The sequence below is a fragment of the Lissotriton vulgaris genome, chromosome 6 (genome assembly GCF_964263255.1).
Source record: "Lissotriton vulgaris chromosome 6, aLisVul1.2, whole genome shotgun sequence".
In the NCBI taxonomy this organism is placed as follows: Eukaryota; Metazoa; Chordata; class Amphibia; order Caudata; family Salamandridae; genus Lissotriton; species Lissotriton vulgaris.
Genome location: NC_141694.1, coordinates 181,216,272 through 181,229,479, shown reverse-complemented (window position 1 = coordinate 181,229,479; position 13,208 = coordinate 181,216,272). Strand labels below are relative to the sequence as shown.

The 13,208-nt window shown below is 44.4% G+C and overlaps 1 pseudogene; it reads right to left on the bottom strand.

The window, feature by feature from the left end:
- LOC147706985 (uncharacterized) overlaps positions 1-12,654 on the bottom strand; it is a 31,961-nt pseudogene extending 19,307 nt beyond the window's left edge.
- Positions 12,655-13,208: the final 554 nt, after the last annotated feature.

The following is a 13,208-nucleotide window of genomic DNA, read 5'->3' as shown; positions in this document are numbered from 1 at the left end:
TTGCTTTATATCCAGTGCTTCACAAATCAATTTTAGCAATCTGTTTTCAAAATGTGTGCCGCGATCTGTCTCGATCGTCACCGGAAAACCATACCTCGGTATGATTTCTCTCAAAAGCAATTTTGCCACAGTAATTGAATCATTGTGACGTGTTGGAAATGCTTCCACCAATCTTGAAAACAAACAGATTATCACCAAGACATATCTGAGTTTGTTGTGAGGTGGCATGTCAATGTAGTCCAGCTGTATTCTAGTAAATGGACCACCCTCCCCTTCTATGGTTCCCATGTTCAGAACAGTTTTTCTGTTTGGATTGATCTGTTTACAGATAAGACATCTTTGACAAAAAGACTCTGCAATTATTCTGAATTTTGGATTGTACCATATCTGCCTAAAATAATCTGATCATTGAGTCTCTACCAATATGTCCTGGACCATGGTACATGCGTGCCATGTCAGAAATCATACTATCTGGCATTACTGGTCTGTCAGCTTTGTAAACCCAAACCTCATCTTCTTCTCTTTGTCTGCATCCTGCTTTTAACCATGTGTTTTTCTCCTTATCATTTGCCTCATCTTGCAACTGTTTTACTCCCTGCCAGGTCTCAACTACAGATGTTAGCATAAGTGAGTTCAAAACATGTTCATTTTCTTTTTCCCGAGTAATGGACACATTTTGTTTTGCACAGAATTTTGCTATTATGTCAGCATATGCGTTTCCTTTTGTTATGTAATCTTCGCCTTTTTTGTGTGCTGTGCATTTAACTACTGCAATTTTTTCTGGAAGCTGAATTCCATCAATCAGTCTTTTTATTAACTGAGCATTTCTTATTGGTGATCCCACAGAAGTTAAATAACCTCTTTGAGACCAGAGCTGGCCACAGTCATGGACTACACCATATCCATACTGACTATCAGTTACTATGGTAATTTTTTGCTCTTTTCCCAATTCACATGCACAAATCAAAGCAATTAATTCTGCTTTTTGAGCTGAACGAGTTCCTTTGAGACAAGAAGCTTCAATTACATCTGCAACTGTGCACACCGAATATGCTGCACTCAGAACACCTTCATCTGTTCTTAAGCATGAACCATCAACAAAGAAAACATAATCTGATTCAGCTAATGGGACATCTTTGATGTCCTGCCTTGGTTTAGTGCAATATTCTAATACATCCAGGCATTCAAGATCAACCTCATCTCTGATTTCTGTTTCAGTAGTGTCAGGTAATAATGTAGAAGGATTTAAATTTACACATCTCGAAATCGAAACATTGTCCGATCCAAGAATAACCTTTTCATATTTTGTTAGCCTATTATTTGTCAAATGTTGTGTTTTGCTTCTAGTGAGGAGAATTTCAACTGAGTGTGGTACATATACTTTTATAGGAAATCCCATTATTATTCCTTCGCTTTGTTCCAAACTTACACTTGTTGCAGCTACTGCTTTTAAGCAACCTGGTAATGCTTTTGCAACAGGGTCAAGAACAGCTGAGAAATATGCTATTGGAATTCTCAGTCTTCCATGTCTTTGAATCAGAACTGATAATGCACATCCTTCTCTTTCACTGCAATACAGCTCAAATTCTTTTTCATAATCAGGCATTCCTAATGCTGGAGCTTCACACAAACTTTTCTTCAACTGTTCAAAAGCTTCTAATTCAGTTTCTGTTAGGCTAATCGGGCCTTTTATATCTGCTTTTGTCAGTCTCAGCAGTGGTTTTGCGATTACTGAAAATCCACTAATTCATTGGCGGCAATAACCTACCATTCCTAGAAACATTCTAACCTGTCTCTGTGTTTTTTTGGAGGTTGCATTGCTTGAATCATTTTAATTCTTTCTGTTGTCACTTGTCTGACTCCTTTTGCAATTCTGTGACCAAGATATTTTACTTCTTGTTTGCAAAACTGTAATTTCGCAGGAGATACTTTATGACCCTCATCTGCCATATGATTTAAAAGGGTAATGGTATCTGTTACACAATTGTCTCTTGTTTTTGCGGCCACAAGGAGATCATCAATATACTGCACTAACATAGATTTTCCAGGCAAATCTAAATTTTCCAATGATTTCTTTAACAACTGATTAAAAATAGATGGACTTTCAGTGTACCCTTGAGGGATTTTAAACCGTGCTAGAATACGCTCTTTGAACCGGAAAGCAAACATTTGTTGGCTTTCTGGATGCAATGGAACAGTAAAGAATGCATTACACAAATCAATAACTGTATACCATTCTGCATCATGCGGAATCTGATATAAAATTACCGCTGGGATTGGTACAACTGGGCAACATGGAATAACAATCTTATTAACTTTTCCCAGGTCCTGAATAATTCTGAAAGTTCCATTCGGCTTTTTAATTCCCATAACTGGTGAATTACATGGACTACTCTCGATTTCTTTTAGAACACCTTGTTTTATGAATTTGTCTATTACAGGAGTTACCCCTTCAATCACTACTGTTTTCATTTTATACTGAGGAATGTTTGGATAATCTGCTCCTTGTTTTACTGATAGTTTTACTGGATCTACGTTTTTCATCAAACCCATTTCATCTCCAGTGAAATCACAAATTTTTACATTCACTGTGTCTTTTAATTCTTTAGGCAAATTATTCTTATCAAACACAGGAAATAATTTACTTTTTTCTGCCTCAACCATTGACATTGTTAATTTGTAATGCCCATCTTCCTCTGGAGTTTGTAGCTCTATACCATCCGGTGAGCAATATATTGCACAGTTCATTTTACATAAAATATCCCTACCTTTACAGGACTGCTATCACAAACTACAAATCTATGCATGTCTTTAAATTGACCTATTTCAACTTCAACTGGTTCAGTTAAATCTGTTTTTATTTGCTGATTAGCTACATCTACTACTTGGATCTTTTCTCCAGAGAGAGGAAGGTTTTCTATTTCCACTGATCTAACAGTAGAACGGGTAGCACCTGTATCCACTAGGAAAGTAATTTCTACATCATTCACTTTACCATTTACAAATGGACCAGATTGATCTAACTCAAGAGTGGCTCCAAGCACACACTCTTCCTTCTCTCTCAGGCACCGTCAGAAGTATTCATCAGATTCACTCCCTCCATCTTCTTTCAACCAATATTGTTGAGACACATTCAACACATTCACTCTTGGCGATCTGTTTACCTGTTCACCTCCGCTGAATCCTGTTTCTGCACTGTATCTCTGCACATTTACACAGTTTGGAAGTGGCGGTTGTGGTAACTGACTTTGCTGAATCACTACCTGTCGCTGTAGCTGTTGCTGCTGATTTATCTCATTCTGCATATGTGGATTCAATGATGCATTTTTTAAATGAATTCTGGGCGGATTCTTACATTCACGCTTCCAGTGTCCAATTTCGCCACAAATAAAATATGGGATTTTTTCTGTATGGCTGAGATACCCGCCACCCCCTCTCAACACAATCCCCAAAAGGAGGGACACCGGAAACAGTTCTTGAAGTTTTTGGAAGTGGGAGGGAGTGACCCTCCCGGCCGTATTTATTAAAACAAAATTAAAACATTAAACGTTTCATGTTATGTACAATTTCATAACCACATTGCGATGTTTGGCTAACCTTAACAGATTCTCTAATACAGAGGTTCTCCTAGCCGATCTAACATCCTACAAAACATTTTCTTGAAATATTGAAATTGTACATCCTAACGTTTAAGGGCCAACGGCAAGGTCATAACCGATGTCAAGATCCCTAACCAGACTTACCCCTCCCACTTGGGAGGGGCGACAGCACGGAGGCGTACCTCAAGTGCAACTACTACCAATTTCCCTTGACTTGACGGGGGCACCTAAGAACTCGACGCCAGTTAAAGGTCGTTCGAAGACTCGTGTGAGGTATCTAGAAGGTATCGTAGACCTCCCCCCAACCCCACACAACTTACCGCATCTGCCGTCGCAGATGTCACTGGCCCCGGGAAATTCCCCAGGAGGGGGCTGTAACCCCTCCTACAAAGGAAGGGGCCTTGACCGCCTTTCCTTTACTTCCGGCGACCCATCCTTAGAAGGGACCGCCTCCCCATTGAGGGGCCAATGGCCACCTCTCCCGAGCGCTCCCATCCGTGTTGGGTGACGCCCACTCATAGGGATCTTCTAATTAGTGCTCACCGATCATGACCTTACCGCCTACCACAATAAATACGACAATGTTTAACTAAACCTACGAATACATTGGCCACTATGACCGCAAGAGCATGCTTAAAAAACAACACTATATCCGAATCTCTTTAATCGCAAAACCTACACAAAATAGACCATTCTTTATTATACTCCACATCAACATGATACTATACAACCTGTAAACGAAACAGAAACAGAATTATTGACCAACTTTATTACGAACAACTGGCTGTCTTCAGGGGCTGGTGGGTGGGTCAAAATTGGCTCTTCGTTCTGTCTCGAGCTCACGTGCAGCGAGGAGGTGCAGCTTCAGAGCACAAGAACAAGAGGATGTCTTCTGGTCTTGCGTCCCTTTTTATCCGTCTTCAGGGCGGGCGTAAACCCGCCCCTGCCTGCCCCGAGGGCGTGGCTGGCTGCGTCAGTGTCTAGGCCAGCCCACTCTAGGGCGGGAAAAAGCGCGCCCCGGCTACGCCGCTTCGGGCATACCAGCCGAGACGCGCCTCCCGCCCAAAAATGGCTTCCCGGGGGGATCGAGGCACTCCGCCATACGTTCGGGGGGACCGAGTGGTCGCCCCTTTCCATATGGCTGAGATACCCGCCACCCCCTCTCAACACAATCCCCAAAAGGAGGGACACCGGAAACAGTTCTTGAAGTTTTTGGAAGTGGGAGGGAGTGACCCTCCCGGCCGTATTTATTAAAACAAAATTAAAACATTAAACGTTTCATGTTATGTACAATTTCATAACCACATTGCGATGTTTGGCTAACCTTAACAGATTCTCTAATACAGAGGTTCTCCTAGCCGATCTAACATCCTACAAAACATTTTCTTGAAATATTGAAATTGTACATCCTAACGTTTAAGGGCCAACGGCAAGGTCATAACCGATGTCAAGATCCCTAACCAGACTTACCCCTCCCACTTGGGAGGGGCGACAGCACGGAGGCGTACCTCAAGTGCAACTACTACCAATTTCCCTTGACTTGACGGGGGCACCTAAGAACTCGACGCCAGTTAAAGGTCGTTCGAAGACTCGTGTGAGGTATCTAGAAGGTATCGTAGACCTCCCCCCAACCCCACACAACTTACCGCATCTGCCGTCGCAGATGTCACTGGCCCCGGGAAATTCCCCAGGAGGGGGCTGTAACCCCTCCTACAAAGGAAGGGGCCTTGACCGCCTTTCCTTTACTTCCGGCGACCCATCCTTAGAAGGGACCGCCTCCCCATTGAGGGGCCAATGGCCACCTCTCCCGAGCGCTCCCATCCGTGTTGGGTGACGCCCACTCATAGGGATCTTCTAATTAGTGCTCACCGATCATGACCTTACCGCCACAGGCCGGATAGTTGACCGGCTATCCGGACCCCCCACAAAACTCCTACCTAAAGGTCATGTTTCAACGTTTTTAACCATGCTAAGAAGTCTCCTATGAGTAACTCATTTCCCACCCGAGACAATTGCACACCATCCCCCAAATACAAACTGTCATCATTGATACAACCATGCGAGATAGAATGCAATGTCTTGGAACGGAACAACCTACTCACTTTGTTATTAAGTTTTCTAACAGAGTGGTTCAAAGCAGGAATCGAGATAGCCCCCCGCCACACTTTTCGTGGGATCATATGAGACCACGCAATTATGCACCCCGGAACTTTCCTCGCCAACCAACTTACAGTGGAAAGCATTGCCTCCAGGAGAAGTCGTCTACCGGTGGTGACCAAATCATTGCCCCCTAAATGTACTATGACTATAGACGGCGGTGACCTCGTCCGCCCTAACAAATCCTCAAAGAATGCTTGAAACTGGTCAATACAGAGACCGCCCCTTCCGTAGAAGGACATCCTGTACCCGTATTCCCCAGCTACGTGAATCATGTCACCTGCTTTGAATACGTCTGCGGCACGCCTCACGTATGAGTGGCCCACGACCCACACCTCCTTTTTCACAGCCGGTGATGTCTGACCGCTGGCCCGGTGTAGGGTCGACTGCATAGTCCGCCCCGCCTCGTAGGCTTGCGTAACTGAAAACCAAACAAAAAACAAGAAGCGTGAGTACATTATTACAGCTTCACAACATGTGCAACCGCACGTATCTTTTATAACAATTGGAGGACCAACGCCCCACTCGTTTCACTTGCTCCACAGTAAGACCCCTGGCTGTAGCTTCCGTAGCAGCCCCTATTCGAAAGGAATGGGTCCCAAATTCGCCCGGGTTCAAGCCCGCAGCGGCAATCGACATCGCAAGCACCCGCTGAAACTGAAATTTCGTCAGTGGGGTGGCGTCCGCGTGTCTTAACAAAGTCCCCCCCCATGATGCCACCCTTCGTGCTAGGTAATCCTCTAAACACTTTACCGGACATATGGAGGACCCAGGAATCCTGCGTATGATGACGCAGTCACCCATCCCATCTTGGTCCGTCTTGGACTTTACAAAGGAGACAGTCATTGTTTCCCCCCTGATCTGAACGTGTTCTTGGCACAAACCCCCTGCCACATCCAGTTTGTTCCTTGCAACTAGTTCGCTTACCCGCATCGCTCCGTGAAATGCTAGCGTAAAAGCGGCTCGGAACAGCACTGTCTCAAACTGAGATGAACATGTGGCCGGGAGTGTGGCCAACAACAGGGACAATCTATCCAAACCTATCGGGCGCCTCTCATCTACTCTGCGACCCTCAAGGCGTTGCCACCCACGCAGCGCTTTCTGTACAACGAAAGACGCTGTCGGGTCCTGGATAGCGTGTGCTCTGGCAACAAAGGAAATGGCAGCACGATGCCTCTGGGCCGTAGCCACCGATTTCCCAGCCCTACGTAAGGACATCAGGAAATTCACTACCCCTTCCTCGTGACCCCAAAGTCGCTCTCTATCACTCCCCAAAAAGGCTAAATAGGCCCGAAACGCCCCTTCGTATGCCTTCCTCGTCCTTGGTGCTAGACTCTCTCCCACGAGGTGACGAAGTTCGGGGCACCGAGAGACCAGAGAGCTTCGGGAAAGGGTGCCGGCTCTGGGTCCGCTGAGGGGAGGAAACCCGAAAAAGCCTGCATTTGAAAACGAGACAGTGCGTCAGCCGCCTGATTCATCACCCCTGGAACATGCTTTGCTCTGAATAGCACGTTCAATTGCATACACAGTAAAACAATTTCTTTAAGTAGTCTTAAAATCAGTTTACAACGTGCTGCCTGACTATTGATGCACTCGACCACGGTCATATTGTCAGACCAAAATATGACAGAGTGATCTTTGAACCCATCGGGCCATGTTCTCAAGGCCACCAAGATGGGAAACAATTCCAGGAAGGCAATATTACTCGTCAGACCATTCTCATGCCACCATGTCGGCCATCTTTGTGCCGACCATTTCGTGCCAAAGATGGCGCCAAAACCTATGCTTCCAGCCGAATCTGTCCATAGCCCCAGCTCTTCAGAAGACACGGCTGGTTCATTCCAGACGATTCTACCATTGAAATCCGCCAAAAATGCTAACCAAATACGCATGTCCTGGCGGGTCTCGGCCGATAGTCTCGTGCGATGATGGCCCTCTTTAAGGCCGACCATCGCTTGGGCAATTGAACGGGAAAAGGGGCGGGCCATTGGTATTACCCTCAAGGCAAAATTCAACTGTCCCACCACCTGCTGTAATTGTTGCAGCGTAACTTTTGATGCATTTATACACATTTGTAGCGCAGCCCTGAACTTCAACACTTTCTCGGCTGGCAAACGGAAACACCCCTCAATGGAGTCCAACTCGATCCCCAGAAACTCGAGGCAAGTCGTAGGACCCACTGTTTTACCCGGCGCCAATAGCACCCCAAACTGTTTCATTAACACACAAAACTCGGCCAAGGCCCGGCCACATTCAAGACCCCCGGCTGCCCCAAGAAACAGAAAATCATCAAGGTAGTGCATTACATCTCGGAAACCTGTTTTCTTTGTGAAGACCCATTGTAGAAAACTACTGAATTTCTCGAAATAAGCACAGGATATAGAGCACCCCATTGGCATACACCTATCCATGTAGTAACAACCCTGAAACATGAATCCTAGGAGACGCTGGTCGTCTGGGTGTACCGGGAGCAAACGGAACGCTGACTCGATATCTGACTTCGCCATCAGCGCCCCGGGCCCCAGGCGATTCAAAATGGCTACGGCCTCATCGAAGGATGCGTACCGCACCGAACACACTTCTGGATCAATTGCATCATTTACGGAAAGACCTCGTGGGGCTGATAAATTATGAATCAGTCGGAACTCACCGGGGTCTTTCTTGGGGACTACCCCTAAGGGAGAACAAACAAAATTCTGGACCGGGGGTACACGAAATGGGCCGGCGACCCGACCTCGAGTCACCTCTTTCCGGATCTTGTCCTGTACTACGGTCGTATGCTGCAGGACGGAAAGTTGATTTTTACACCTATCCACACCCTGAAAGTCCCCTACCGGGATGCGGAAACCATACGAGAAACCGTTCCGCAGCACCCCAGCAGAAGTACGATCCGGGTAGTCACTGAGCCAAGGAATCATCGCCAGGGTATCAATTGGAGTGGGTAAAGGCGCCCCTCGGACTATATTAGACCTGTTTGGCGCCTCCTCTCCCCCCGTTATCACCCGTTCTGGCTCTGCACGAGGACTCAGGATGGGACGACCCACAACCACTACATTCATGTTTGAACTTACACGATCCCTGGGGTCTAGTACATCTACCTCTGTTGTAATTAAAGCAGAAACCCTTTTTTCCGGTACTGCCGGTAGGTTTCGCGTGATCGTCGGCACCCGTACCTGATCGAAAGGGCGTCCCCGCATATTGCCGGGAGGATTCGCCAACATTACTTCCCACCAACGGCATTTTCAACATTCCTGACTCTTTCATCTTATCCCAAGTCAAGGCATCATAACAATCCCATGTTAAACTTTTATTATGCTCCTTTTCCTTTCTGAACAGATTGTCATAACAGAACCAATGATTACCCTGGTGCGATGTCGAGTACCCCATGATTCGTGATTGATATATTGGGAACTCGGAAAGCAACTCAGGTCTACGTTCCCCCAAGATAGATGTAAAGATTCCCCAAGCATTGCCCCAATTTCCGATATTCTCATTCACTTTAAAGGCGGCCATTTTTGCGCGCCAAACACTCGGATGCATGAGATCCTTCTGACTCTTTACATGCTCTACCTCATAATGATCAACAAGCAGTGAAAAAATGTTCACATACTCCCCCGCCCAAATCTTTTCCTTAATTGCCAAAGGAACATGTTGCCCCAACTTTTCCCTCCGAGAGGGTGTTGACTCATCCCTCGCGATCGGCAAAGGCCGCTTACCTGCACCCGACGCTGCCTCTGTGGTCGCAATCGTCCCTGGTGTCTTGTCCCCCACTGCAGCCGGCACGGGCACCTTGGCTGCTTCCCGTTTCTCACGCAATTGCTTTACCAGCGCCTGCGCATCGACAGCCGTGGCGCCCTCGTTACCTTTCCCCAACCACGCTGCCAATTGTGCTGCCAGCTCGGGCGGCATATCATCCTCGGACACGGGGGTGACCACCACGGGAATCGGATTCCCCCCCTCCGGCACGGGAGTTGGAGCCTCGAGCGGGGCACTGGGACCCGGGATGTCGTCACCCGCTGCCCCCCTCCTGGGCCTCTTCTTTTTCCCTCCCGGGGCTGCTCCCGCCAAAGGACGTTTTGGACCCCTTTCCTCATTCTTGTCCACCCGCTTCTTTAGCTCGGACATCTCCTTCATGATAACGCGCAGCATCTGGTCGGTATTCATGCGCTTTGCCACCTTCTTCGGCATTCTCCAACAAAGTAACTGCAAAACAAACAAGAACGATTAAAACGCTCAAAATTGGCTCTTCGTTCTGTCTCGAGCTCACGTGCAGCGAGGAGGTGCAGCTTCAGAGCACAAGAACAAGAGGATGTCTTCTGGTCTTGCGTCCCTTTTTATCCGTCTTCAGGGCGGGCGTAAACCCGCCCCTGCCTGCCCCGAGGGCGTGGCTGGCTGCGTCAGTGTCTAGGCCAGCCCACTCTAGGGCGGGAAAAAGCGCGCCCCGGCTACGCCGCTTCGGGCATACCAGCCGAGACGCGCCTCCCGCCCAAAAATGGCTTCCCGGGGGGATCGAGGCACTCCGCCATACGTTCGGGGGGACCGAGTGGTCGCCCCTTTCCATTTTAACTCTTCTATATTTCCCATCAATTTTGGTTTACTATAATTACCTTTAAATTTCCCTTGATTCTGATCAACATCCTTATTTCCTAAAGTTGCTATTTGTTGTTCAGTCACTTTTACCTGTGCCCACATAGCTTTTTCTTTCAACTTCTTTTGTTTAGCATCTATTTCATCACTACAGTATTGTGCTTTCCTCAAGATATCATCTACTGTGTTTGATTGCCAACCAACTATTCCAGTTCTTACCATTTCACTAATTTCAGGTCTTAAGCCATATACAAATCTGTATATAAAATGGCTCATATCTTTCTCACTTAAATGTTCATAACCACTGTATTGTTTAAATACCAGCAGTAATCTTTCATAAAATGAATGTACTGATTCCTTTGGCTCTTGTGTTGTTCAATCTATTTTAACCCAATCTATCTCTTTTGGGGGAATCGTGTTTTTCAAAAACACAATTACCTGTTCATACTTTCTCATTACCTCTGGTGAAGGAGCACCTGTTACTTTATCTCAAGCATATTCTTCTCAAGGCCAATCTATAGAAAGTTTGGACATTCTGTCCAAAGATCTGATGGGACAACTATGTCAAAGAATCCATCAAGATCGACCCATAAAACTTTTGAAACTTTCACAAATCTGTCTACCTGTCAATACCATTCTACAGGTTTTTCTCTTAATCGAGGAAAATAATTTTCAAACATTAAAATGTCCTGTCTTGTCCATGTAACATGCACATAGCCTCCTCCTGCTATTTCTCTCATTGGAAACTCATTTACTACTTTTTCCTTTTCTCTGATAGGAAAACCAGACTTGTGCTGTCTTCATCTCTTTTCTTTGTCCATTTCGCTCTCCATTTACTTAATTCAGCCCATTTCCTCAAAATCACAATTAAGTCTTTTATATGAGTGGTTCTTCCTGTGGTATTCATATTTTCAATGTCTTTTTCAGAGACATCCACCCTATAATTTTTCTGCAAATTCATCTGTTTACTTAAATCTATTTCTAATTCAAAAGCCATATCCTCTAATTGATCATATTTGTTTTTCGTTTTCCATGTTATGCTTTTGCAAATACATAATAATTCATCATCCTGATATGTCTTCAATCTGTCAGTTCCAATCGTTCCAATTATTAAGTCCTCTAAATCTGCTTTCAATTTTGCATCATCAAGTAATTTACATTCTGGGGTTTCCGTTAAATCTATCTTACTCAGACTCTTTTCCGGGGATCCAGAGTCAGAATCTGCTCCAGTTGGAGTTTTACATGACAAACTTTGATTAAAAGTTAAGTCAGGCATCATTATTTTTTTTCGATGTATTTCAGACAAGTCTGAATAAAAATTTTCAGTCACTTTCTGTATTTCTGAATTTAATGGAACAGTTAAAGCTGAATGCCTAATTTCTTTTTGATCAAATACTGGAAGAACAGGTCCAATTGTTACAGGTACTGTAACTGCTTCCATGCTTTTAGTTAACTGCTGTATTAATTCATTCGTAGAACGAATATATTCTGAGGTATTTGGCAATTCCTCATACCTTTCTGTTCTTTTTTCGCTTCTTGGGGTTTCATTTCTTTGAACTGGGGTTTCAGTATAATTACTATTTTCTCCTGATATATTTGAATTACATCTCGTTTCTACTCTTTCAGGTGTTTTTCTACAATTCTGATTTGTTTTAGGAGATGCCTCATCAATAATTTCTCTTGGAGGAGCATTAGGAGAAGGAGAAGTCCATGTACAAACTGGTTGATAAGGTGGCGGATTTCTAGTATAAATTTCTTCTAATACTGCATCTTCTGAATCACTTTCTTCACTAATATTATTTTTCTTTTGGGTACATTTTTGTCCAGTTACCTCATCAATTAATCTCACTGGATATAGGCCATCACACATGTCTGCACTTCTCCATCGACGCATTCTATCCTGATGTGTTTCTCTATCAAGACCTAATCCTGTTCCCCTTGATATTCCTCTACTTTCTCGTTCTATTTCACGCATTTCATCCTCCCGTTCAACTAAAGCTTCAAAGTGAGTAGGTCTAGGCATTGGTACAAGTTTCATCATTTTTTATCTTAAATTTTTCAAAAGCGCTATGTTAAATGATCCATCTTCCGGCCATGCTAATACACCATCATTTTCAGTATATTTCATCCAATTCTCCATCTAAAGACAAGTATGATAACCATATTCACCCAACATATAAGCTGCAGGTGTTTTGTACTTATGAATTAATCTTCGACCTCACGTTAAAATTTTCTTGTCAGGTTTAATTATATTTTTTAATTTCTGAAACCATGAAAGTTTCTTTTCCTTTTTCATGTAATAATAATCCATGTTTTTAAACAATTTCCCTTACTTCGAAATAGATCGTAACAACTTCCTTGTTATTCGGCAACACCAACCAATCCATGCACGAAACTTACCAACAAACCAATCAAGTTAAGCTACGTCACTATTCTGCTCAACCAATAGAATTACTGTTTTTCAGGATGAGTCAATCAGCTGTAAGCTTAACTCAGTCACATGAACCAATCTGTGTGCGAATACTGTGAAGTATGTTAGCCAATCACAGCGCGACACTTGTGACGTATGCTACTGCTGCAGCTGCTCTGTCCCTCGCTCCACTCCTTAAATTGACCCCTCTTCTACAAAAAATTTTTACACCGCCATATTTACAATTCTTTCAATTGAATTCAGTTAATAACTCCACAAAAACAAACCATTTGTCTGTTTCGCTAAATAAAGTGATAGCTTTCCCAAACATTCAAGTATTCTATTTAAATTCATCGATAAAGGAAGGCTCCTTTACCCTTCTAGCAGGTAATAACGAACTCGTTTATCTCTAAATGCTCATACAGAGAAATTTTACACCTCCTTAAAGACAATTT